Source organism: Triticum urartu, chromosome 1A (assembly GCF_056163025.1).
Source record: "Triticum urartu cultivar PI428250 chromosome 1A, HENAU_Tu73, whole genome shotgun sequence".
NCBI classification, from domain to species: Eukaryota; Viridiplantae; Streptophyta; class Magnoliopsida; order Poales; family Poaceae; genus Triticum; species Triticum urartu.
The window spans coordinates 37,982,363-37,999,538 of record NC_141873.1 but is presented as its reverse complement, the minus strand read 5'-3'; the positions used below and the strand labels follow the sequence as shown (position 1 = coordinate 37,999,538).

At 49.3% G+C, this 17,176-nt stretch overlaps 49 non-coding genes and 3 pseudogenes across 49 annotated transcripts; all 52 read right to left on the bottom strand.

Annotated features, from left to right (window-relative positions):
- Positions 1-63: 63 nt before the first annotated feature.
- On the bottom strand, positions 64-182 carry LOC147989186 (5S ribosomal RNA). The gene has a single exon (XR_015614137.1). It is a non-coding gene; the product is annotated as a 5S ribosomal RNA (ribosomal RNA).
- Positions 183-391: 209 nt separating this feature from the next.
- On the bottom strand, positions 392-510 carry LOC147989185 (5S ribosomal RNA). The gene has a single exon (XR_015614319.1). It is a non-coding gene; the product is annotated as a 5S ribosomal RNA (ribosomal RNA).
- A 480-nt stretch (positions 511-990) lies between these two features.
- LOC147989184 (5S ribosomal RNA) lies at positions 991-1,108 on the bottom strand (annotated as a pseudogene).
- Positions 1,109-1,316: 208 nt separating this feature from the next.
- Positions 1,317-1,435, bottom strand: LOC147989183 (5S ribosomal RNA). Its single transcript, XR_015614318.1, has one exon. It is a non-coding gene; the product is annotated as a 5S ribosomal RNA (ribosomal RNA).
- Positions 1,436-1,644: 209 nt separating this feature from the next.
- Positions 1,645-1,763, bottom strand: LOC147989182 (5S ribosomal RNA). Its single transcript, XR_015614735.1, has one exon. It is a non-coding gene; the product is annotated as a 5S ribosomal RNA (ribosomal RNA).
- Positions 1,764-1,972: 209 nt separating this feature from the next.
- LOC147989181 (5S ribosomal RNA) lies at positions 1,973-2,091 on the bottom strand. Its single transcript, XR_015614734.1, has one exon. It is a non-coding gene; the product is annotated as a 5S ribosomal RNA (ribosomal RNA).
- A 209-nt stretch (positions 2,092-2,300) lies between these two features.
- Positions 2,301-2,419, bottom strand: LOC147989180 (5S ribosomal RNA). The gene has a single exon (XR_015614733.1). It is a non-coding gene; the product is annotated as a 5S ribosomal RNA (ribosomal RNA).
- Positions 2,420-2,628: 209 nt separating this feature from the next.
- LOC147989179 (5S ribosomal RNA) lies at positions 2,629-2,747 on the bottom strand. Its single transcript, XR_015614732.1, has one exon. It is a non-coding gene; the product is annotated as a 5S ribosomal RNA (ribosomal RNA).
- A 28-nt stretch (positions 2,748-2,775) lies between these two features.
- On the bottom strand, positions 2,776-2,898 carry LOC147989178 (5S ribosomal RNA; annotated as a pseudogene).
- A 209-nt stretch (positions 2,899-3,107) lies between these two features.
- On the bottom strand, positions 3,108-3,226 carry LOC147989177 (5S ribosomal RNA). Its single transcript, XR_015614731.1, has one exon. It is a non-coding gene; the product is annotated as a 5S ribosomal RNA (ribosomal RNA).
- Positions 3,227-3,435: 209 nt separating this feature from the next.
- LOC147989176 (5S ribosomal RNA) lies at positions 3,436-3,554 on the bottom strand. Its single transcript, XR_015614730.1, has one exon. It is a non-coding gene; the product is annotated as a 5S ribosomal RNA (ribosomal RNA).
- Positions 3,555-3,763: 209 nt separating this feature from the next.
- LOC147989175 (5S ribosomal RNA) lies at positions 3,764-3,882 on the bottom strand. The gene has a single exon (XR_015614729.1). It is a non-coding gene; the product is annotated as a 5S ribosomal RNA (ribosomal RNA).
- A 209-nt stretch (positions 3,883-4,091) lies between these two features.
- Positions 4,092-4,210, bottom strand: LOC147989174 (5S ribosomal RNA). The gene has a single exon (XR_015614728.1). It is a non-coding gene; the product is annotated as a 5S ribosomal RNA (ribosomal RNA).
- Positions 4,211-4,419: 209 nt separating this feature from the next.
- LOC147989173 (5S ribosomal RNA) lies at positions 4,420-4,538 on the bottom strand. The gene has a single exon (XR_015614727.1). It is a non-coding gene; the product is annotated as a 5S ribosomal RNA (ribosomal RNA).
- A 209-nt stretch (positions 4,539-4,747) lies between these two features.
- On the bottom strand, positions 4,748-4,866 carry LOC147989172 (5S ribosomal RNA). Its single transcript, XR_015614726.1, has one exon. It is a non-coding gene; the product is annotated as a 5S ribosomal RNA (ribosomal RNA).
- Positions 4,867-4,894: 28 nt separating this feature from the next.
- LOC147989171 (5S ribosomal RNA) lies at positions 4,895-5,017 on the bottom strand (annotated as a pseudogene).
- Positions 5,018-5,226: 209 nt separating this feature from the next.
- LOC147989170 (5S ribosomal RNA) lies at positions 5,227-5,345 on the bottom strand. The gene has a single exon (XR_015614725.1). It is a non-coding gene; the product is annotated as a 5S ribosomal RNA (ribosomal RNA).
- A 209-nt stretch (positions 5,346-5,554) lies between these two features.
- LOC147989169 (5S ribosomal RNA) lies at positions 5,555-5,673 on the bottom strand. The gene has a single exon (XR_015614724.1). It is a non-coding gene; the product is annotated as a 5S ribosomal RNA (ribosomal RNA).
- Positions 5,674-5,882: 209 nt separating this feature from the next.
- On the bottom strand, positions 5,883-6,001 carry LOC147989168 (5S ribosomal RNA). The gene has a single exon (XR_015614723.1). It is a non-coding gene; the product is annotated as a 5S ribosomal RNA (ribosomal RNA).
- Positions 6,002-6,210: 209 nt separating this feature from the next.
- On the bottom strand, positions 6,211-6,329 carry LOC147989167 (5S ribosomal RNA). Its single transcript, XR_015614722.1, has one exon. It is a non-coding gene; the product is annotated as a 5S ribosomal RNA (ribosomal RNA).
- Positions 6,330-6,538: 209 nt separating this feature from the next.
- LOC147989166 (5S ribosomal RNA) lies at positions 6,539-6,657 on the bottom strand. The gene has a single exon (XR_015614721.1). It is a non-coding gene; the product is annotated as a 5S ribosomal RNA (ribosomal RNA).
- Positions 6,658-6,866: 209 nt separating this feature from the next.
- LOC147989165 (5S ribosomal RNA) lies at positions 6,867-6,985 on the bottom strand. The gene has a single exon (XR_015614720.1). It is a non-coding gene; the product is annotated as a 5S ribosomal RNA (ribosomal RNA).
- Positions 6,986-7,194: 209 nt separating this feature from the next.
- Positions 7,195-7,313, bottom strand: LOC147989164 (5S ribosomal RNA). Its single transcript, XR_015614350.1, has one exon. It is a non-coding gene; the product is annotated as a 5S ribosomal RNA (ribosomal RNA).
- A 209-nt stretch (positions 7,314-7,522) lies between these two features.
- Positions 7,523-7,641, bottom strand: LOC147989163 (5S ribosomal RNA). Its single transcript, XR_015614719.1, has one exon. It is a non-coding gene; the product is annotated as a 5S ribosomal RNA (ribosomal RNA).
- Positions 7,642-7,850: 209 nt separating this feature from the next.
- On the bottom strand, positions 7,851-7,969 carry LOC147989162 (5S ribosomal RNA). The gene has a single exon (XR_015614718.1). It is a non-coding gene; the product is annotated as a 5S ribosomal RNA (ribosomal RNA).
- A 209-nt stretch (positions 7,970-8,178) lies between these two features.
- LOC147989161 (5S ribosomal RNA) lies at positions 8,179-8,297 on the bottom strand. Its single transcript, XR_015614717.1, has one exon. It is a non-coding gene; the product is annotated as a 5S ribosomal RNA (ribosomal RNA).
- A 209-nt stretch (positions 8,298-8,506) lies between these two features.
- Positions 8,507-8,625, bottom strand: LOC147989160 (5S ribosomal RNA). The gene has a single exon (XR_015614716.1). It is a non-coding gene; the product is annotated as a 5S ribosomal RNA (ribosomal RNA).
- Positions 8,626-8,834: 209 nt separating this feature from the next.
- LOC147989159 (5S ribosomal RNA) lies at positions 8,835-8,953 on the bottom strand. The gene has a single exon (XR_015614715.1). It is a non-coding gene; the product is annotated as a 5S ribosomal RNA (ribosomal RNA).
- Positions 8,954-9,162: 209 nt separating this feature from the next.
- On the bottom strand, positions 9,163-9,281 carry LOC147989158 (5S ribosomal RNA). The gene has a single exon (XR_015614714.1). It is a non-coding gene; the product is annotated as a 5S ribosomal RNA (ribosomal RNA).
- Positions 9,282-9,490: 209 nt separating this feature from the next.
- Positions 9,491-9,609, bottom strand: LOC147989157 (5S ribosomal RNA). The gene has a single exon (XR_015614713.1). It is a non-coding gene; the product is annotated as a 5S ribosomal RNA (ribosomal RNA).
- A 209-nt stretch (positions 9,610-9,818) lies between these two features.
- On the bottom strand, positions 9,819-9,937 carry LOC147989156 (5S ribosomal RNA). The gene has a single exon (XR_015614712.1). It is a non-coding gene; the product is annotated as a 5S ribosomal RNA (ribosomal RNA).
- Positions 9,938-10,146: 209 nt separating this feature from the next.
- On the bottom strand, positions 10,147-10,265 carry LOC147989155 (5S ribosomal RNA). Its single transcript, XR_015614711.1, has one exon. It is a non-coding gene; the product is annotated as a 5S ribosomal RNA (ribosomal RNA).
- Positions 10,266-10,474: 209 nt separating this feature from the next.
- Positions 10,475-10,593, bottom strand: LOC147989154 (5S ribosomal RNA). The gene has a single exon (XR_015614710.1). It is a non-coding gene; the product is annotated as a 5S ribosomal RNA (ribosomal RNA).
- A 209-nt stretch (positions 10,594-10,802) lies between these two features.
- LOC147989153 (5S ribosomal RNA) lies at positions 10,803-10,921 on the bottom strand. The gene has a single exon (XR_015614709.1). It is a non-coding gene; the product is annotated as a 5S ribosomal RNA (ribosomal RNA).
- A 209-nt stretch (positions 10,922-11,130) lies between these two features.
- LOC147989152 (5S ribosomal RNA) lies at positions 11,131-11,249 on the bottom strand. Its single transcript, XR_015614708.1, has one exon. It is a non-coding gene; the product is annotated as a 5S ribosomal RNA (ribosomal RNA).
- Positions 11,250-11,458: 209 nt separating this feature from the next.
- Positions 11,459-11,577, bottom strand: LOC147989151 (5S ribosomal RNA). Its single transcript, XR_015614707.1, has one exon. It is a non-coding gene; the product is annotated as a 5S ribosomal RNA (ribosomal RNA).
- Positions 11,578-11,786: 209 nt separating this feature from the next.
- On the bottom strand, positions 11,787-11,905 carry LOC147989150 (5S ribosomal RNA). The gene has a single exon (XR_015614705.1). It is a non-coding gene; the product is annotated as a 5S ribosomal RNA (ribosomal RNA).
- A 209-nt stretch (positions 11,906-12,114) lies between these two features.
- Positions 12,115-12,233, bottom strand: LOC147989149 (5S ribosomal RNA). Its single transcript, XR_015614704.1, has one exon. It is a non-coding gene; the product is annotated as a 5S ribosomal RNA (ribosomal RNA).
- Positions 12,234-12,442: 209 nt separating this feature from the next.
- On the bottom strand, positions 12,443-12,561 carry LOC147989148 (5S ribosomal RNA). The gene has a single exon (XR_015614703.1). It is a non-coding gene; the product is annotated as a 5S ribosomal RNA (ribosomal RNA).
- A 209-nt stretch (positions 12,562-12,770) lies between these two features.
- LOC147989147 (5S ribosomal RNA) lies at positions 12,771-12,889 on the bottom strand. Its single transcript, XR_015614702.1, has one exon. It is a non-coding gene; the product is annotated as a 5S ribosomal RNA (ribosomal RNA).
- A 209-nt stretch (positions 12,890-13,098) lies between these two features.
- LOC147989146 (5S ribosomal RNA) lies at positions 13,099-13,217 on the bottom strand. The gene has a single exon (XR_015614701.1). It is a non-coding gene; the product is annotated as a 5S ribosomal RNA (ribosomal RNA).
- A 209-nt stretch (positions 13,218-13,426) lies between these two features.
- On the bottom strand, positions 13,427-13,545 carry LOC147989145 (5S ribosomal RNA). Its single transcript, XR_015614700.1, has one exon. It is a non-coding gene; the product is annotated as a 5S ribosomal RNA (ribosomal RNA).
- A 209-nt stretch (positions 13,546-13,754) lies between these two features.
- LOC147989144 (5S ribosomal RNA) lies at positions 13,755-13,873 on the bottom strand. The gene has a single exon (XR_015614699.1). It is a non-coding gene; the product is annotated as a 5S ribosomal RNA (ribosomal RNA).
- Positions 13,874-14,082: 209 nt separating this feature from the next.
- On the bottom strand, positions 14,083-14,201 carry LOC147989143 (5S ribosomal RNA). Its single transcript, XR_015614344.1, has one exon. It is a non-coding gene; the product is annotated as a 5S ribosomal RNA (ribosomal RNA).
- A 209-nt stretch (positions 14,202-14,410) lies between these two features.
- On the bottom strand, positions 14,411-14,529 carry LOC147989142 (5S ribosomal RNA). Its single transcript, XR_015614698.1, has one exon. It is a non-coding gene; the product is annotated as a 5S ribosomal RNA (ribosomal RNA).
- A 209-nt stretch (positions 14,530-14,738) lies between these two features.
- LOC147989141 (5S ribosomal RNA) lies at positions 14,739-14,857 on the bottom strand. Its single transcript, XR_015614697.1, has one exon. It is a non-coding gene; the product is annotated as a 5S ribosomal RNA (ribosomal RNA).
- A 209-nt stretch (positions 14,858-15,066) lies between these two features.
- Positions 15,067-15,185, bottom strand: LOC147989140 (5S ribosomal RNA). Its single transcript, XR_015614696.1, has one exon. It is a non-coding gene; the product is annotated as a 5S ribosomal RNA (ribosomal RNA).
- Positions 15,186-15,394: 209 nt separating this feature from the next.
- Positions 15,395-15,513, bottom strand: LOC147989139 (5S ribosomal RNA). The gene has a single exon (XR_015614695.1). It is a non-coding gene; the product is annotated as a 5S ribosomal RNA (ribosomal RNA).
- Positions 15,514-15,864: 351 nt separating this feature from the next.
- On the bottom strand, positions 15,865-15,983 carry LOC147989138 (5S ribosomal RNA). Its single transcript, XR_015614694.1, has one exon. It is a non-coding gene; the product is annotated as a 5S ribosomal RNA (ribosomal RNA).
- A 351-nt stretch (positions 15,984-16,334) lies between these two features.
- LOC147989137 (5S ribosomal RNA) lies at positions 16,335-16,453 on the bottom strand. The gene has a single exon (XR_015614693.1). It is a non-coding gene; the product is annotated as a 5S ribosomal RNA (ribosomal RNA).
- Positions 16,454-16,662: 209 nt separating this feature from the next.
- Positions 16,663-16,781, bottom strand: LOC147989136 (5S ribosomal RNA). The gene has a single exon (XR_015614692.1). It is a non-coding gene; the product is annotated as a 5S ribosomal RNA (ribosomal RNA).
- Positions 16,782-16,990: 209 nt separating this feature from the next.
- LOC147989135 (5S ribosomal RNA) lies at positions 16,991-17,109 on the bottom strand. Its single transcript, XR_015614691.1, has one exon. It is a non-coding gene; the product is annotated as a 5S ribosomal RNA (ribosomal RNA).
- Between the last annotated feature and the right edge of the window lie 67 nt (positions 17,110-17,176).

Sequence of the window (17,176 nt, the reverse complement as noted above, 5' to 3'; positions counted from 1 at the left end):
TGGTAAATATATGTCGCGGCCGTGAGTATTCTTTTGCACGCCGCGCAAAAAAAATTTAAAAAGGGAATGCAACACGAGGACTTCCCAGGAGGTCACCCATCCTAGTACTACTCTCGCCCAAGCACGCTTAACTTCGGAGTTCTGATGGGATCCGGTGCTTTAGTGCTGGTATGATCACATCCGACATGTTACCCCCGTCTTCGTCCCTTATGCTTGCCCCTCCCAGCTCCACTACAAAGAGGATCGTACTTTGCTTTCCCCGCCGCTACACGCGTGAATAATGACCAACGAGCTAAAACTTACCGCAAACGTGCAAAATAATAAAACGTGGTAAATATATGTCGCGGCCGTGAGTTTTCTTTTGCACGCCGCGCAAAAAAAATTTAAAAAGGGAATGCAACACGAGGACTTCCCAGGAGGTCACCCATCCTAGTACTACTCTCGCCCAAGCACGCTTAACTTCGGAGTTTTGATGGGATCCGGTGCTTTAGTGCTGGTATGATCGCATCCGACATGTTACCCCCGTCTTCGTCCCTTATGCTTGCCCCTCCCAGCTCCACTACAAAGACGATCGTACTTTGCTTTCCCCGCCGCTACACGCGTGAATAATGACCAACGAGCTAAAACTTACCGCAAACGTGCAAAATAATAAAACGTGGTAAATATATGTCGCGGCCGTGAGTTTTCTTTTGCACGCCGCGCAAAACTACTCTCGCCCAAGCACGCTTAACTTCGGAGTTTTGATGGGATCCGGTGCTTTAGTGCTGGTATGATCGCATCCGACATGTTACCCCCGTCTTCGTCCCTTATGCTTGCCCCTCCCAGCTCCACTACAAAGACGATCGTACTTTGCTTTCCCCGCCGCTACACGCGTGAATAATGACCAACGAGCTAAAACTTACCGCAAACGTGCAAAATAATAAAACGTGGTAAATATATGTCGCGGCCGTGAGTTTTCTTTTGCACGCCGCGCAAAAAAAATTTAAAAAGGGAATGCAACACGAGGACTTCCCAGGAGGTCACCCATCCTAGTACTACTCTCGCCCAAGCATGCTTAACTTCGGAGTTTTGATGGGATCCGGTGCTTAGTGCTGGTATGATCGCATCCGACATGTTACCCCCGTCTTCGTCCCTTATGCTTGCCCCTCCCAGCTCCACTACAAAGACGATCGTACTTTGCTTTCCCCGCCGCTACACGCGTGAATAATGACCAACGAGCTAAAACTTACCGCAAACGTGCAAAATAATAAAACGTGGTAAATATATGTCGCGGCCGTGAGTTTTCTTTTGCACGCCGCGCAAAAAAATTTAAAAAGGGAATGCAACACGAGGACTTCCCAGGAGGTCACCCATCCTAGTACTACTCTCGCCCAAGCACGCTTAACTTCGGAGTTTTGATGGGATCCGGTGCTTTAGTGCTGGTATGATCGCATCCGACATGTTACCCCCGTCTTCGTCCCTTATGCTTGCCCCTCCCAGCTCCACTACAAAGACGATCGTACTTTGCTTTCCCCGCCGCTACACGCGTGAATAATGACCAACGAGCTAAAACTTACCGCAAACGTGCAAAATAATAAAACGTGGTAAATATATGTCGCGGCCGTGAGTTTTCTTTTGCACGCCGCGCAAAAAAAATTTAAAAAGGGAATGCAACACGAGGACTTCCCAGGAGGTCACCCATCCTAGTACTACTCTCGCCCAAGCACGCTTAACTTCGGAGTTCTGATGGGATCCGGTGCTTTAGTGCTGGTATGATCGCATCCGACATGTTACCCCCGTCTTCGTCCCTTATGCTTGCCCCTCCCAGCTCCACTACAAAGACGATCGTACTTTGCTTTCCCCGCCGCTACACGCGTGAATAATGACCAACGAGCTAAAACTTACCGCAAACGTGCAAAATAATAAAACGTGGTAAATATATGTCGCGGCCGTGAGTTTTCTTTTGCACGCCGCGCAAAAAAAATTTAAAAAGGGAATGCAACACGAGGACTTCCCAGGAGGTCACCCATCCTAGTACTACTCTCGCCCAAGCACGCTTAACTTCGGAGTTCTGATGGGATCCGGTGCTTTAGTGCTGGTATGATCGCATCCGACATGTTACCCCCGTCTTCGTCCCTTATGCTTGCCCCTCCCAGCTCCACTACAAAGACGATCGTACTTTGCTTTCCCCGCCGCTACACGCGTGAATAATGACCAACGAGCTAAAACTTACCGCAAACGTGCAAAATAATAAAACGTGGTAAATATATGTCGCGGCCGTGAGTTTTCTTTTGCACGCCGCGCAAAAAAAATTTAAAAAGGGAATGCAACACGAGGACTTCCCAGGAGGTCACCCATCCTAGTACTACTCTCGCCCAAGCACGCTTAACTTCGGAGTTCTGATGGGATCCGGTGCTTTAGTGCTGGTATGATCGCATCCGACATGTTACCCCCGTCTTCGTCCCTTATGCTTGCCCCTCCCAGCTCCACTACAAAGACGATCGTACTTTGCTTTCCCCGCCGCTACACGCGTGAATAATGACCAACGAGCTAAAACTTACCGCAAACGTGCAAAATAATAAAACGTGGTAAATATATGTCGCGGCCGTGAGTTTTCTTTTGCACGCCGCGCAAAAAAATTTTAAAAAGGGAATGCAACACGAGGACTTCCCAGGAGGTCACCCATCCTAGTACTACTCTCGCCCAAGCACGCTTAACTTCGGAGTTCTGATGGGATCCGGTGCTTTAGTGCTGGTATGATCGCATCCGACATGTTACCCCCGTCTTCGTCCCTTATGCTTGCCCCTCCCAGCTCCACTTCCCAGGAGGTCACCCATCCTAGTACTACTCTCGCCCAAGCACGCTTAACTTCGGAGTTCTGATGGGATCCGGTGCTTTAGTGCTGGTATGATCGCATCCGACATGTTACCCCCGTCTTCGTCCCTTATGCTTGCCCCTTCCAGCTCCACTACAAAGACGATCGTACTTTGCTTTCCCCGCCGCTACACGCGTGAATAATGACCAACGAGCTAAAACTTACCGCAAACGTGCAAAATAATAAAACGTGGTAAATATATGTCGCGGCCGTGAGTTTTCTTTTGCACGCCGCGCAAAAAAAATTTAAAAAGGGAATGCAACACGAGGACTTCCCAGGAGGTCACCCATCCTAGTACTACTCTCGCCCAAGCACGCTTAACTTCGGAGTTCTGATGGGATCCGGTGCTTTAGTGCTGGTATGATCGCATCCGACATGTTACCCCCGTCTTCGTCCCTTATGCTTGCCCCTCCCAGCTCCACTACAAAGACGATCGTACTTTGCTTTCCCCGCCGCTACACGCGTGAATAATGACCAACGAGCTAAAACTTACCGCAAACGTGCAAAATAATAAAACGTGGTAAATATATGTCGCGGCCGTGAGCTTTCTTTTGCACGCCGCGCAAAAAAAATTTAAAAAGGGAATGCAACACGAGGACTTCCCAGGAGGTCACCCATCCTAGTACTACTCTCGCCCAAGCACGCTTAACTTCGGAGTTCTGATGGGATCCGGTGCTTTAGTGCTGGTATGATCGCATCCGACATGTTACCCCCGTCTTCGTCCCTTATGCTTGCCCCTCCCAGCTCCACTACAAAGACGATCGTACTTTGCTTTCCCCGCCGCTACACGCGTGAATAATGACCAACGAGCTAAAACTTACCGCAAACGTGCAAAATAATAAAACGTGGTAAATATATGTCGCGGCCGTGAGTTTTCTTTTGCACGCCGCGCAAAAAAAATTTAAAAAGGGAATGCAACACGAGGACTTCCCAGGAGGTCACCCATCCTAGTACTACTCTCGCCCAAGCACGCTTAACTTCGGAGTTCTGATGGGATCCGGTGCTTTAGTGCTGGTATGATCGCATCCGACATGTTACCCCCGTCTTCGTCCCTTATGCTTGCCCCTCCCAGCTCCACTACAAAGACGATCGTACTTTGCTTTCCCCGCCGCTACACGCGTGAATAATGACCAACGAGCTAAAACTTACCGCAAACGTGCAAAATAATAAAACGTGGTAAATATATGTCGCGGCCGTGAGTTTTCTTTTGCACGCCGCGCAAAAAAAAATTAAAAAGGGAATGCAACACGAGGACTTCCCAGGAGGTCACCCATCCTAGTACTACTCTCGCCCAAGCACGCTTAACTTCGGAGTTCTGATGGGATCCGGTGCTTTAGTGCTGGTATGATCGCATCCGACATGTTACCCCCGTCTTCGTCCCTTATGCTTGCCCCTCCCAGCTCCACTACAAAGACGATCGTACTTTGCTTTCCCCGCCGCTACACGCGTGAATAATGACCAACGAGCTAAAACTTACCGCAAACGTGCAAAATAATAAAACGTGGTAAATATATGTCGCGGCCGTGAGTTTTCTTTTGCACGCCGCGCAAAAAAAATTTAAAAAGGGAATGCAACACGAGGACTTCCCAGGAGGTCACCCATCCTAGTACTACTCTCGCCCAAGCACGCTTAACTTCGGAGTTCTGATGGGATCCGGTGCTTTAGTGCTGGTATGATCGCATCCGACATGTTACCCCCGTCTTCGTCCCTTATGCTTGCCCCTCCCAGCTCCACTACAAAGACGATCGTACTTTGCTTTCCCCGCCGCTACACGCGTGAATAATGACCAACGAGCTAAAACTTACCGCAAACGTGCAAAATAATAAAACGTGGTAAATATATGTCGCGGCCGTGAGTTTTCTTTTGCACGCCGCGCAAAAAAATTTTAAAAAGGGAATGCAACACGAGGACTTCCCAGGAGGTCACCCATCCTAGTACTACTCTCGCCCAAGCACGCTTAACTTCGGAGTTCTGATGGGATCCGGTGCTTTAGTGCTGGTATGATCGCATCCGACATGTTACCCCCGTCTTCGTCCCTTATGCTTGCCCCTCCCAGCTCCACTTCCCAGGAGGTCACCCATCCTAGTACTACTCTCGCCCAAGCACGCTTAACTTCGGAGTTCTGATGGGATCCGGTGCTTTAGTGCTGGTATGATCGCATCCGACATGTTACCCCCGTCTTCGTCCCTTATGCTTGCCCCTTCCAGCTCCACTACAAAGACGATCGTACTTTGCTTTCCCCGCCGCTACACGCGTGAATAATGACCAACGAGCTAAAACTTACCGCAAACGTGCAAAATAATAAAACGTGGTAAATATATGTCGCGGCCGTGAGTTTTCTTTTGCACGCCGCGCAAAAAAAATTTAAAAAGGGAATGCAACACGAGGACTTCCCAGGAGGTCACCCATCCTAGTACTACTCTCGCCCAAGCACGCTTAACTTCGGAGTTCTGATGGGATCCGGTGCTTTAGTGCTGGTATGATCGCATCCGACATGTTACCCCCGTCTTCGTCCCTTATGCTTGCCCCTCCCAGCTCCACTACAAAGACGATCGTACTTTGCTTTCCCCGCCGCTACACGCGTGAATAATGACCAACGAGCTAAAACTTACCGCAAACGTGCAAAATAATAAAACGTGGTAAATATATGTCGCGGCCGTGAGCTTTCTTTTGCACGCCGCGCAAAAAAAATTTAAAAAGGGAATGCAACACGAGGACTTCCCAGGAGGTCACCCATCCTAGTACTACTCTCGCCCAAGCACGCTTAACTTCGGAGTTCTGATGGGATCCGGTGCTTTAGTGCTGGTATGATCGCATCCGACATGTTACCCCCGTCTTCGTCCCTTATGCTTGCCCCTCCCAGCTCCACTACAAAGACGATCGTACTTTGCTTTCCCCGCCGCTACACGCGTGAATAATGACCAACGAGCTAAAACTTACCGCAAACGTGCAAAATAATAAAACGTGGTAAATATATGTCGCGGCCGTGAGTTTTCTTTTGCACGCCGCGCAAAAAAAATTTAAAAAGGGAATGCAACACGAGGACTTCCCAGGAGGTCACCCATCCTAGTACTACTCTCGCCCAAGCACGCTTAACTTCGGAGTTCTGATGGGATCCGGTGCTTTAGTGCTGGTATGATCGCATCCGACATGTTACCCCCGTCTTCGTCCCTTATGCTTGCCCCTCCCAGCTCCACTACAAAGACGATCGTACTTTGCTTTCCCCGCCGCTACACGCGTGAATAATGACCAACGAGCTAAAACTTACCGCAAACGTGCAAAATAATAAAACGTGGTAAATATATGTCGCGGCCGTGAGTTTTCTTTTGCACGCCGCGCAAAAAAAATTTAAAAAGGGAATGCAACACGAGGACTTCCCAGGAGGTCACCCATCCTAGTACTACTCTCGCCCAAGCACGCTTAACTTCGGAGTTCTGATGGGATCCGGTGCTTTAGTGCTGGTATGATCGCATCCGACATGTTACCCCCGTCTTCGTCCCTTATGCTTGCCCCTCCCAGCTCCACTACAAAGACGATCGTACTTTGCTTTCCCCGCCGCTACACGCGTGAATAATGACCAACGAGCTAAAACTTACCGCAAACGTGCAAAATAATAAAACGTGGTAAATATATGTCGCGGCCGTGAGTTTTCTTTTGCACGCCGCGCAAAAAAAATTTAAAAAGGGAATGCAACACGAGGACTTCCCAGGAGGTCACCCATCCTAGTACTACTCTCGCCCAAGCACGCTTAACTTCGGAGTTCTGATGGGATCCGGTGCTTTAGTGCTGGTATGATCGCATCCGACATGTTACCCCCGTCTTCGTCCCTTATGCTTGCCCCTCCCAGCTCCACTACAAAGACGATCGTACTTTGCTTTCCCCGCCGCTACACGCGTGAATAATGACCAACGAGCTAAAACTTACCGCAAACGTGCAAAATAATAAAACGTGGTAAATATATGTCGCGGCCGTGAGCTTTCTTTTGCACGCCGCGCAAAAAAATTTTAAAAAGGGAATGCAACACGAGGACTTCCCAGGAGGTCACCCATCCTAGTACTACTCTCGCCCAAGCACGCTTAACTTCGGAGTTCTGATGGGATCCGGTGCTTTAGTGCTGGTATGATCGCATCCGACATGTTACCCCCGTCTTCGTCCCTTATGCTTGCCCCTCCCAGCTCCACTACAAAGACGATCGTACTTTGCTTTCCCCGCCGCTACACGCGTGAATAATGACCAACGAGCTAAAACTTACCGCAAACGTGCAAAATAATAAAACGTGGTAAATATATGTCGCGGCCGTGAGCTTTCTTTTGCACGCCGCGCAAAAAAAATTTAAAAAGGGAATGCAACACGAGGACTTCCCAGGAGGTCACCCATCCTAGTACTACTCTCGCCCAAGCACGCTTAACTTCGGAGTTTTGATGGGATCCGGTGCTTTAGTGCTGGTATGATTGCATCCGACATGTTACCCCCGTCTTCGTCCCTTATGCTTGCCCCTCCCAGCTCCACTACAAAGACGATCGTACTTTGCTTTCCCCGCCGCTACACGCGTGAATAATGACCAACGAGCTAAAACTTACCGCAAACGTGCAAAATAATAAAACGTGGTAAATATATGTCGCGGCCGTGAGCTTTCTTTTGCACGCCGCGCAAAAAAAATTTAAAAAGGGAATGCAACACGAGGACTTCCCAGGAGGTCACCCATCCTAGTACTACTCTCGCCCAAGCACGCTTAACTTCGGAGTTCTGATGGGATCCGGTGCTTTAGTGCTGGTATGATCGCATCCGACATGTTACCCCCGTCTTCGTCCCTTATGCTTGCCCCTCCCAGCTCCACTACAAAGACGATCGTACTTTGCTTTCCCCGCCGCTACACGCGTGAATAATGACCAACGAGCTAAAACTTACCGCAAACGTGCAAAATAATAAAACGTGGTAAATATATGTCGCGGCCGTGAGCTTTCTTTTGCACGCCGCGCAAAAAAAATTTAAAAAGGGAATGCAACACGAGGACTTCCCAGGAGGTCACCCATCCTAGTACTACTCTCGCCCAAGCACGCTTAACTTCGGAGTTCTGATGGGATCCGGTGCTTTAGTGCTGGTATGATCGCATCCGACATGTTACCCCCGTCTTCGTCCCTTATGCTTGCCCCTCCCAGCTCCACTACAAAGACGATCGTACTTTGCTTTCCCCGCCGCTACACGCGTGAATAATGACCAACGAGCTAAAACTTACCGCAAACGTGCAAAATAATAAAACGTGGTAAATATATGTCGCGGCCGTGAGCTTTCTTTTGCACGCCGCGCAAAAAAAATTTAAAAAGGGAATGCAACACGAGGACTTCCCAGGAGGTCACCCATCCTAGTACTACTCTCGCCCAAGCACGCTTAACTTCGGAGTTCTGATGGGATCCGGTGCTTTAGTGCTGGTATGATCGCATCCGACATGTTACCCCCGTCTTCGTCCCTTATGCTTGCCCCTCCCAGCTCCACTACAAAGACGATCGTACTTTGCTTTCCCCGCCGCTACACGCGTGAATAATGACCAACGAGCTAAAACTTACCGCAAACGTGCAAAATAATAAAACGTGGTAAATATATGTCGCGGCCGTGAGCTTTCTTTTGCACGCCGCGCAAAAAAAATTTAAAAAGGGAATGCAACACGAGGACTTCCCAGGAGGTCACCCATCCTAGTACTACTCTCGCCCAAGCACGCTTAACTTCGGAGTTCTGATGGGATCCGGTGCTTTAGTGCTGGTATGATCGCATCCGACATGTTACCCCCGTCTTCGTCCCTTATGCTTGCCCCTCCCAGCTCCACTACAAAGACGATCGTACTTTGCTTTCCCCGCCGCTACACGCGTGAATAATGACCAACGAGCTAAAACTTACCGCAAACGTGCAAAATAATAAAACGTGGTAAATATATGTCGCGGCCGTGAGCTTTCTTTTGCACGCCGCGCAAAAAAAATTTAAAAAGGGAATGCAACACGAGGACTTCCCAGGAGGTCACCCATCCTAGTACTACTCTCGCCCAAGCACGCTTAACTTCGGAGTTCTGATGGGATCCGGTGCTTTAGTGCTGGTATGATCGCATCCGACATGTTACCCCCGTCTTCGTCCCTTATGCTTGCCCCTCCCAGCTCCACTACAAAGACGATCGTACTTTGCTTTCCCCGCCGCTACACGCGTGAATAATGACCAACGAGCTAAAACTTACCGCAAACGTGCAAAATAATAAAACGTGGTAAATATATGTCGCGGCCGTGAGCTTTCTTTTGCACGCCGCGCAAAAAAAATTTAAAAAGGGAATGCAACACGAGGACTTCCCAGGAGGTCACCCATCCTAGTACTACTCTCGCCCAAGCACGCTTAACTTCGGAGTTCTGATGGGATCCGGTGCTTTAGTGCTGGTATGATCGCATCCGACATGTTACCCCCGTCTTCGTCCCTTATGCTTGCCCCTCCCAGCTCCACTACAAAGACGATCGTACTTTGCTTTCCCCGCCGCTACACGCGTGAATAATGACCAACGAGCTAAAACTTACCGCAAACGTGCAAAATAATAAAACGTGGTAAATATATGTCGCGGCCGTGAGCTTTCTTTTGCACGCCGCGCAAAAAAAATTTAAAAAGGGAATGCAACACGAGGACTTCCCAGGAGGTCACCCATCCTAGTACTACTCTCGCCCAAGCACGCTTAACTTCGGAGTTCTGATGGGATCCGGTGCTTTAGTGCTGGTATGATCGCATCCGACATGTTACCCCCGTCTTCGTCCCTTATGCTTGCCCCTCCCAGCTCCACTACAAAGACGATCGTACTTTGCTTTCCCCGCCGCTACACGCGTGAATAATGACCAACGAGCTAAAACTTACCGCAAACGTGCAAAATAATAAAACGTGGTAAATATATGTCGCGGCCGTGAGCTTTCTTTTGCACGCCGCGCAAAAAAAATTTAAAAAGGGAATGCAACACGAGGACTTCCCAGGAGGTCACCCATCCTAGTACTACTCTCGCCCAAGCACGCTTAACTTCGGAGTTCTGATGGGATCCGGTGCTTTAGTGCTGGTATGATCGCATCCGACATGTTACCCCCGTCTTCGTCCCTTATGCTTGCCCCTCCCAGCTCCACTACAAAGACGATCGTACTTTGCTTTCCCCGCCGCTACACGCGTGAATAATGACCAACGAGCTAAAACTTACCGCAAACGTGCAAAATAATAAAACGTGGTAAATATATGTCGCGGCCGTGAGCTTTCTTTTGCACGCCGCGCAAAAAAAATTTAAAAAGGGAATGCAACACGAGGACTTCCCAGGAGGTCACCCATCCTAGTACTACTCTCGCCCAAGCACGCTTAACTTCGGAGTTCTGATGGGATCCGGTGCTTTAGTGCTGGTATGATCGCATCCGACATGTTACCCCCGTCTTCGTCCCTTATGCTTGCCCCTCCCAGCTCCACCACAAAGACGATCGTACTTTGCTTTCCCCGCCGCTACACGCGTGAATAATGACCAACGAGCTAAAACTTACCGCAAACGTGCAAAATAATAAAACGTGGTAAATATATGTCGCGGCCGTGAGCTTTCTTTTGCACGCCGCGCAAAAAAAATTTAAAAAGGGAATGCAACACGAGGACTTCCCAGGAGGTCACCCATCCTAGTACTACTCTCGCCCAAGCACGCTTAACTTCGGAGTTCTGATGGGATCCGGTGCTTTAGTGCTGGTATGATCGCATCCGACATGTTACCCCCGTCTTCGTCCCTTATGCTTGCCCCTCCCAGCTCCACTACAAAGACGATCGTACTTTGCTTTCCCCGCCGCTACACGCGTGAATAATGACCAACGAGCTAAAACTTACCGCAAACGTGCAAAATAATAAAACGTGGTAAATATATGTCGCGGCCGTGAGCTTTCTTTTGCACGCCGCGCAAAAAAAATTTAAAAAGGGAATGCAACACGAGGACTTCCCAGGAGGTCACCCATCCTAGTACTACTCTCGCCCAAGCACGCTTAACTTCGGAGTTCTGATGGGATCCGGTGCTTTAGTGCTGGTATGATCGCATCCGACATGTTACCCCCGTCTTCGTCCCTTATGCTTGCCCCTCCCAGCTCCACTACAAAGACGATCGTACTTTGCTTTCCCCGCCGCTACACGCGTGAATAATGACCAACGAGCTAAAACTTACCGCAAACGTGCAAAATAATAAAACGTGGTAAATATATGTCGCGGCCGTGAGCTTTCTTTTGCACGCCGCGCAAAAAAAATTTAAAAAGGGAATGCAACACGAGGACTTCCCAGGAGGTCACCCATCCTAGTACTACTCTCGCCCAAGCACGCTTAACTTCGGAGTTCTGATGGGATCCGGTGCTTTAGTGCTGGTATGATCGCATCCGACATGTTACCCCCGTCTTCGTCCCTTATGCTTGCCCCTCCCAGCTCCACCACAAAGACGATCGTACTTTGCTTTCCCCGCCGCTACACGCGTGAATAATGACCAACGAGCTAAAACTTACCGCAAACGTGCAAAATAATAAAACGTGGTAAATATATGTCGCGGCCGTGAGCTTTCTTTTGCACGCCGCGCAAAAAAAATTTAAAAAGGGAATGCAACACGAGGACTTCCCAGGAGGTCACCCATCCTAGTACTACTCTCGCCCAAGCACGCTTAACTTCGGAGTTCTGATGGGATCCGGTGCTTTAGTGCTGGTATGATCGCATCCGACATGTTACCCCCGTCTTCGTCCCTTATGCTTGCCCCTCCCAGCTCCACTACAAAGACGATCGTACTTTGCTTTCCCCGCCGCTACACGCGTGAATAATGACCAACGAGCTAAAACTTACCGCAAACGTGCAAAATAATAAAACGTGGTAAATATATGTCGCGGCCGTGAGCTTTCTTTTGCACGCCGCGCAAAAAAAATTTAAAAAGGGAATGCAACACGAGGACTTCCCAGGAGGTCACCCATCCTAGTACTACTCTCGCCCAAGCACGCTTAACTTCGGAGTTCTGATGGGATCCGGTGCTTTAGTGCTGGTATGATCGCATCCGACATGTTACCCCCGTCTTCGTCCCTTATGCTTGCCCCTCCCAGCTCCACTACAAAGACGATCGTACTTTGCTTTCCCCGCCGCTACACGCGTGAATAATGACCAACGAGCTAAAACTTACCGCAAACGTGCAAAATAATAAAACGTGGTAAATATATGTCGCGGCCGTGAGCTTTCTTTTGCACGCCGCGCAAAAAAAATTTAAAAAGGGAATGCAACACGAGGACTTCCCAGGAGGTCACCCATCCTAGTACTACTCTCGCCCAAGCACGCTTAACTTCGGAGTTCTGATGGGATCCGGTGCTTTAGTGCTGGTATGATCGCATCCGACATGTTACCCCCGTCTTCGTCCCTTATGCTTGCCCCTCCCAGCTCCACTACAAAGACGATCGTACTTTGCTTTCCCCGCCGCTACACGCGTGAATAATGACCAACGAGCTAAAACTTACCGCAAACGTGCAAAATAATAAAACGTGGTAAATATATGTCGCGGCCGTGAGCTTTCTTTTGCACGCCGCGCAAAAAAAATTTAAAAAGGGAATGCAACACGAGGACTTCCCAGGAGGTCACCCATCCTAGTACTACTCTCGCCCAAGCACGCTTAACTTCGGAGTTCTGATGGGATCCGGTGCTTTAGTGCTGGTATGATCGCATCCGACATGTTACCCCCGTCTTCGTCCCTTATGCTTGCCCCTCCCAGCTCCACTACAAAGACGATCGTACTTTGCTTTCCCCGCCGCTACACGCGTGAATAATGACCAACGAGCTAAAACTTACCGCAAACGTGCAAAATAATAAAACGTGGTAAATATATGTCGCGGCCGTGAGCTTTCTTTTGCACGCCGCGCAAAAAAAATTTAAAAAGGGAATGCAACACGAGGACTTCCCAGGAGGTCACCCATCCTAGTACTACTCTCGCCCAAGCACGCTTAACTTCGGAGTTCTGATGGGATCCGGTGCTTTAGTGCTGGTATGATCGCATCCGACATGTTACCCCCGTCTTCGTCCCTTATGCTTGCCCCTCCCAGCTCCACTACAAAGACGATCGTACTTTGCTTTCCCCGCCGCTACACGCGTGAATAATGACCAACGAGCTAAAACTTACCGCAAACGTGCAAAATAATAAAACGTGGTAAATATATGTCGCGGCCGTGAGCTTTCTTTTGCACGCCGCGCAAAAAAAATTTAAAAAGGGAATGCAACACGAGGACTTCCCAGGAGGTCACCCATCCTAGTACTACTCTCGCCCAAGCACGCTTAACTTCGGAGTTCTGATGGGATCCGGTGCTTTAGTGCTGGTATGATCGCATCCGACATGTTACCCCCGTCTTCGTCCCTTATGCTTGCCCCTCCCAGCTCCACTACAAAGACGATCGTACTTTGCTTTCCCCGCCGCTACACGCGTGAATAATGACCAACGAGCTAAAACTTACCGCAAACGTGCAAAATAATAAAACGTGGTAAATATATGTCGCGGCCGTGAGCTTTCTTTTGCACGCCGCGCAAAAAAAATTTAAAAAGGGAATGCAACACGAGGACTTCCCAGGAGGTCACCCATCCTAGTACTACTCTCGCCCAAGCACGCTTAACTTCGGAGTTCTGATGGGATCCGGTGCTTTAGTGCTGGTATGATCGCATCCGACATGTTACCCCCGTCTTCGTCCCTTATGCTTGCCCCTCCCAGCTCCACTACAAAGACGATCGTACTTTGCTTTCCCCGCCGCTACACGCGTGAATAATGACCAACGAGCTAAAACTTACCGCAAACGTGCAAAATAATAAAACGTGGTAAATATATGTCGCGGCCGTGAGCTTTCTTTTGCACGCCGCGCAAAAAAAATTTAAAAAGGGAATGCAACACGAGGACTTCCCAGGAGGTCACCCATCCTAGTACTACTCTCGCCCAAGCACGCTTAACTTCGGAGTTCTGATGGGATCCGGTGCTTTAGTGCTGGTATGATCGCATCCGACATGTTACCCCCGTCTTCGTCCCTTATGCTTGCCCCTCCCAGCTCCACTACAAAGACGATCGTACTTTGCTTTCCCCGCCGCTACACGCGTGAATAATGACCAACGAGCTAAAACTTACCGCAAACGTGCAAAATAATAAAACGTGGTAAATATATGTCGCGGCCGTGAGCTTTCTTTTGCACGCCGCGCAAAAAAAATTTAAAAAGGGAATGCAACACGAGGACTTCCCAGGAGGTCACCCATCCTAGTACTACTCTCGCCGAAGCACGCTTAACTTCGGAGTTCTGATGGGATCCGGTGCTTTAGTGCTGGTATGATCGCATCCGACATGTTACCCCCGTCTTCGTCCCTTATGCTTGCCCCTCCCAGCTCCACTACAAAGACGATCGTACTTTGCTTTCCCCGCCGCTACACGCGTGAATAATGACCAACGAGCTAAAACTTACCGCAAACGTGCAAAATAATAAAACGTGGTAAATATATGTCGCGGCCGTGAGCTTTCTTTTGCACGCCGCGCAAAAAAAATTTAAAAAGGGAATGCAACACGAGGACTTCCCAGGAGGTCACCCATCCTAGTACTACTCTCGCCCAAGCACGCTTAACTTCGGAGTTCTGATGGGATCCGGTGCTTTAGTGCTGGTATGATCGCATCCGACATGTTACCCCCGTCTTCGTCCCTTATGCTTGCCCCTCCCAGCTCCACTACAAAGACGATCGTACTTTGCTTTCCCCGCCGCTACACGCGTGAATAATGACCAACGAGCTAAAACTTACCGCAAACGTGCAAAATAATAAAACGTGGTAAATATATGTCGCGGCCGTGAGCTTTCTTTTGCACGCCGCGCAAAAAAAATTTAAAAAGGGAATGCAACACGAGGACTTCCCAGGAGGTCACCCATCCTAGTACTACTCTCGCCCAAGCACGCTTAACTTCGGAGTTCTGATGGGATCCGGTGCTTTAGTGCTGGTATGATCGCATCCGACATGTTACCCCCGTCTTCGTCCCTTATGCTTGCCCCTCCCAGCTCCACTACAAAGACGATCGTACTTTGCTTTCCCCGCCGCTACACGCGTGAATAATGACCAACGAGCTAAAACTTACCGCAAACGTGCAAAATAATAAAACGTGGTAAATATATGTCGCGGCCGTGAGCTTTCTTTTGCACGCCGCGCAAAAAAAATTTAAAAAGGGAATGCAACACGAGGACTTCCCAGGAGGTCACCCATCCTAGTACTACTCTCGCCCAAGCACGCTTAACTTCGGAGTTCTGATGGGATCCGGTGCTTTAGTGCTGGTATGATCGCATCCGACATGTTACCCCCGTCTTCGTCCCTTATGCTTGCCCCTCCCAGCTCCACAACAAAGACGATCGTACTTTGCTTTCCCCGCCGCTACACGCGTGAATAATGACCAACGAGCTAAAACTTACCGCAAACGTGCAAAATAATAAAACGTGGTAAATATATGTCGCGGCCGTGAGCTTTCTTTTGCACGCCGCGCAAAAAAAATTTAAAAAGGGAATGCAACACGAGGACTTCCCAGGAGGTCACCCATCCTAGTACTACTCTCGCCCAAGCACGCTTAACTTCGGAGTTCTGATGGGATCCGGTGCTTTAGTGCTGGTATGATCGCATCCGACATGTTACCCCCGTCTTCGTCCCTTATGCTTGCCCCTCCCAGCTCCACTACAAAGACGATCGTACTTTGCTTTCCCCGCCGCTACACGCGTGAATAATGACCAACGAGCTAAAACTTACCGCAAACGTGCAAAATAATAAAACGTGGTAAATATATGTCGCGGCCGTGAGCTTTCTTTTGCACGCCGCGCAAAAAAAACGATCGTACTTTGCTTTCCCCGCCGCTACACGCGTGAATAATGACCAACGAGCTAAAACTTACCGCAAACGTGCAAAATAATAAAACGTGGTAAATATATGTCGCGGCCGTGAGCTTTCTTTTGCACGCCGCGCAAAAAAAATTTAAAAAGGGAATGCAACACGAGGACTTCCCAGGAGGTCACCCATCCTAGTACTACTCTCGCCCAAGCACGCTTAACTTCGGAGTTCTGATGGGATCCGGTGCTTTAGTGCTGGTATGATCGCATCCGACATGTTACCCCCGTCTTCGTCCCTTATGCTTGCCCCTCCCAGCTCCACTACAAAGACGATCGTACTTTGCTTTCCCCGCCGCTACACGCGTGAATAATGACCAACGAGCTAAAACTTACCGCAAACGTGCAAAATAATAAAACGTGGTAAATATATGTCGCGGCCGTGAGCTTTCTTTTGCACGCCGCGCAAAAAAAACGATCGTACTTTGCTTTCCCCGCCGCTACACGCGTGAATAATGACCAACGAGCTAAAACTTACCGCAAACGTGCAAAATAATAAAACGTGGTAAATATATGTCGCGGCCGTGAGCTTTCTTTTGCACGCCGCGCAAAAAAAATTTAAAAAGGGAATGCAACACGAGGACTTCCCAGGAGGTCACCCATCCTAGTACTACTCTCGCCCAAGCACGCTTAACTTCGGAGTTCTGATGGGATCCGGTGCTTTAGTGCTGGTATGATCGCATCCGACATGTTACCCCCGTCTTCGTCCCTTATGCTTGCCCCTCCCAGCTCCACTACAAAGACGATCGTACTTTGCTTTCCCCGCCGCTACACGCGTGAATAATGACCAACGAGCTAAAACTTACCGCAAACGTGCAAAATAATAAAACGTGGTAAATATATGTCGCGGCCGTGAGCTTTCTTTTGCACGCCGCGCAAAAAAAATTTAAAAAGGGAATGCAACACGAGGACTTCCCAGGAGGTCACCCATCCTAGTACTACTCTCGCCCAAGCACGCTTAACTTCGGAGTTCTGATGGGATCCGGTGCTTTAGTGCTGGTATGATCGCATCCGACATGTTACCCCCGTCTTCGTCCCTTATGCTTGCCCCTCCCAGCTCCACTACAAAGACGATCGTACTTTGCTTTCCCCGCCGCTACACGCGTGAATAATGACCAACGAGCTAAAACTTACCGCAAACGTGCAAAATAATAAAACGTGGTAAATATATGTCGCGGCCGTGAGCTTTCTTTTGCACGCCGCGCAAAAAAAATTTAAAAAGGGAATGCAACACGAGGACTTCCCAGGAGGTCACCCATCCTAGTACTACTCTCGCCCAAGCACGCTTAACTTCGGAGTTCTGATGGGATCCGGTGCTTTAGTGCTGGTATGATCGCATCCGACATGTTACCCCCGTCTTCGTCCCTTATGCTTGCCCCTCCCAGCTCCACTACAAAGACGATCGTAC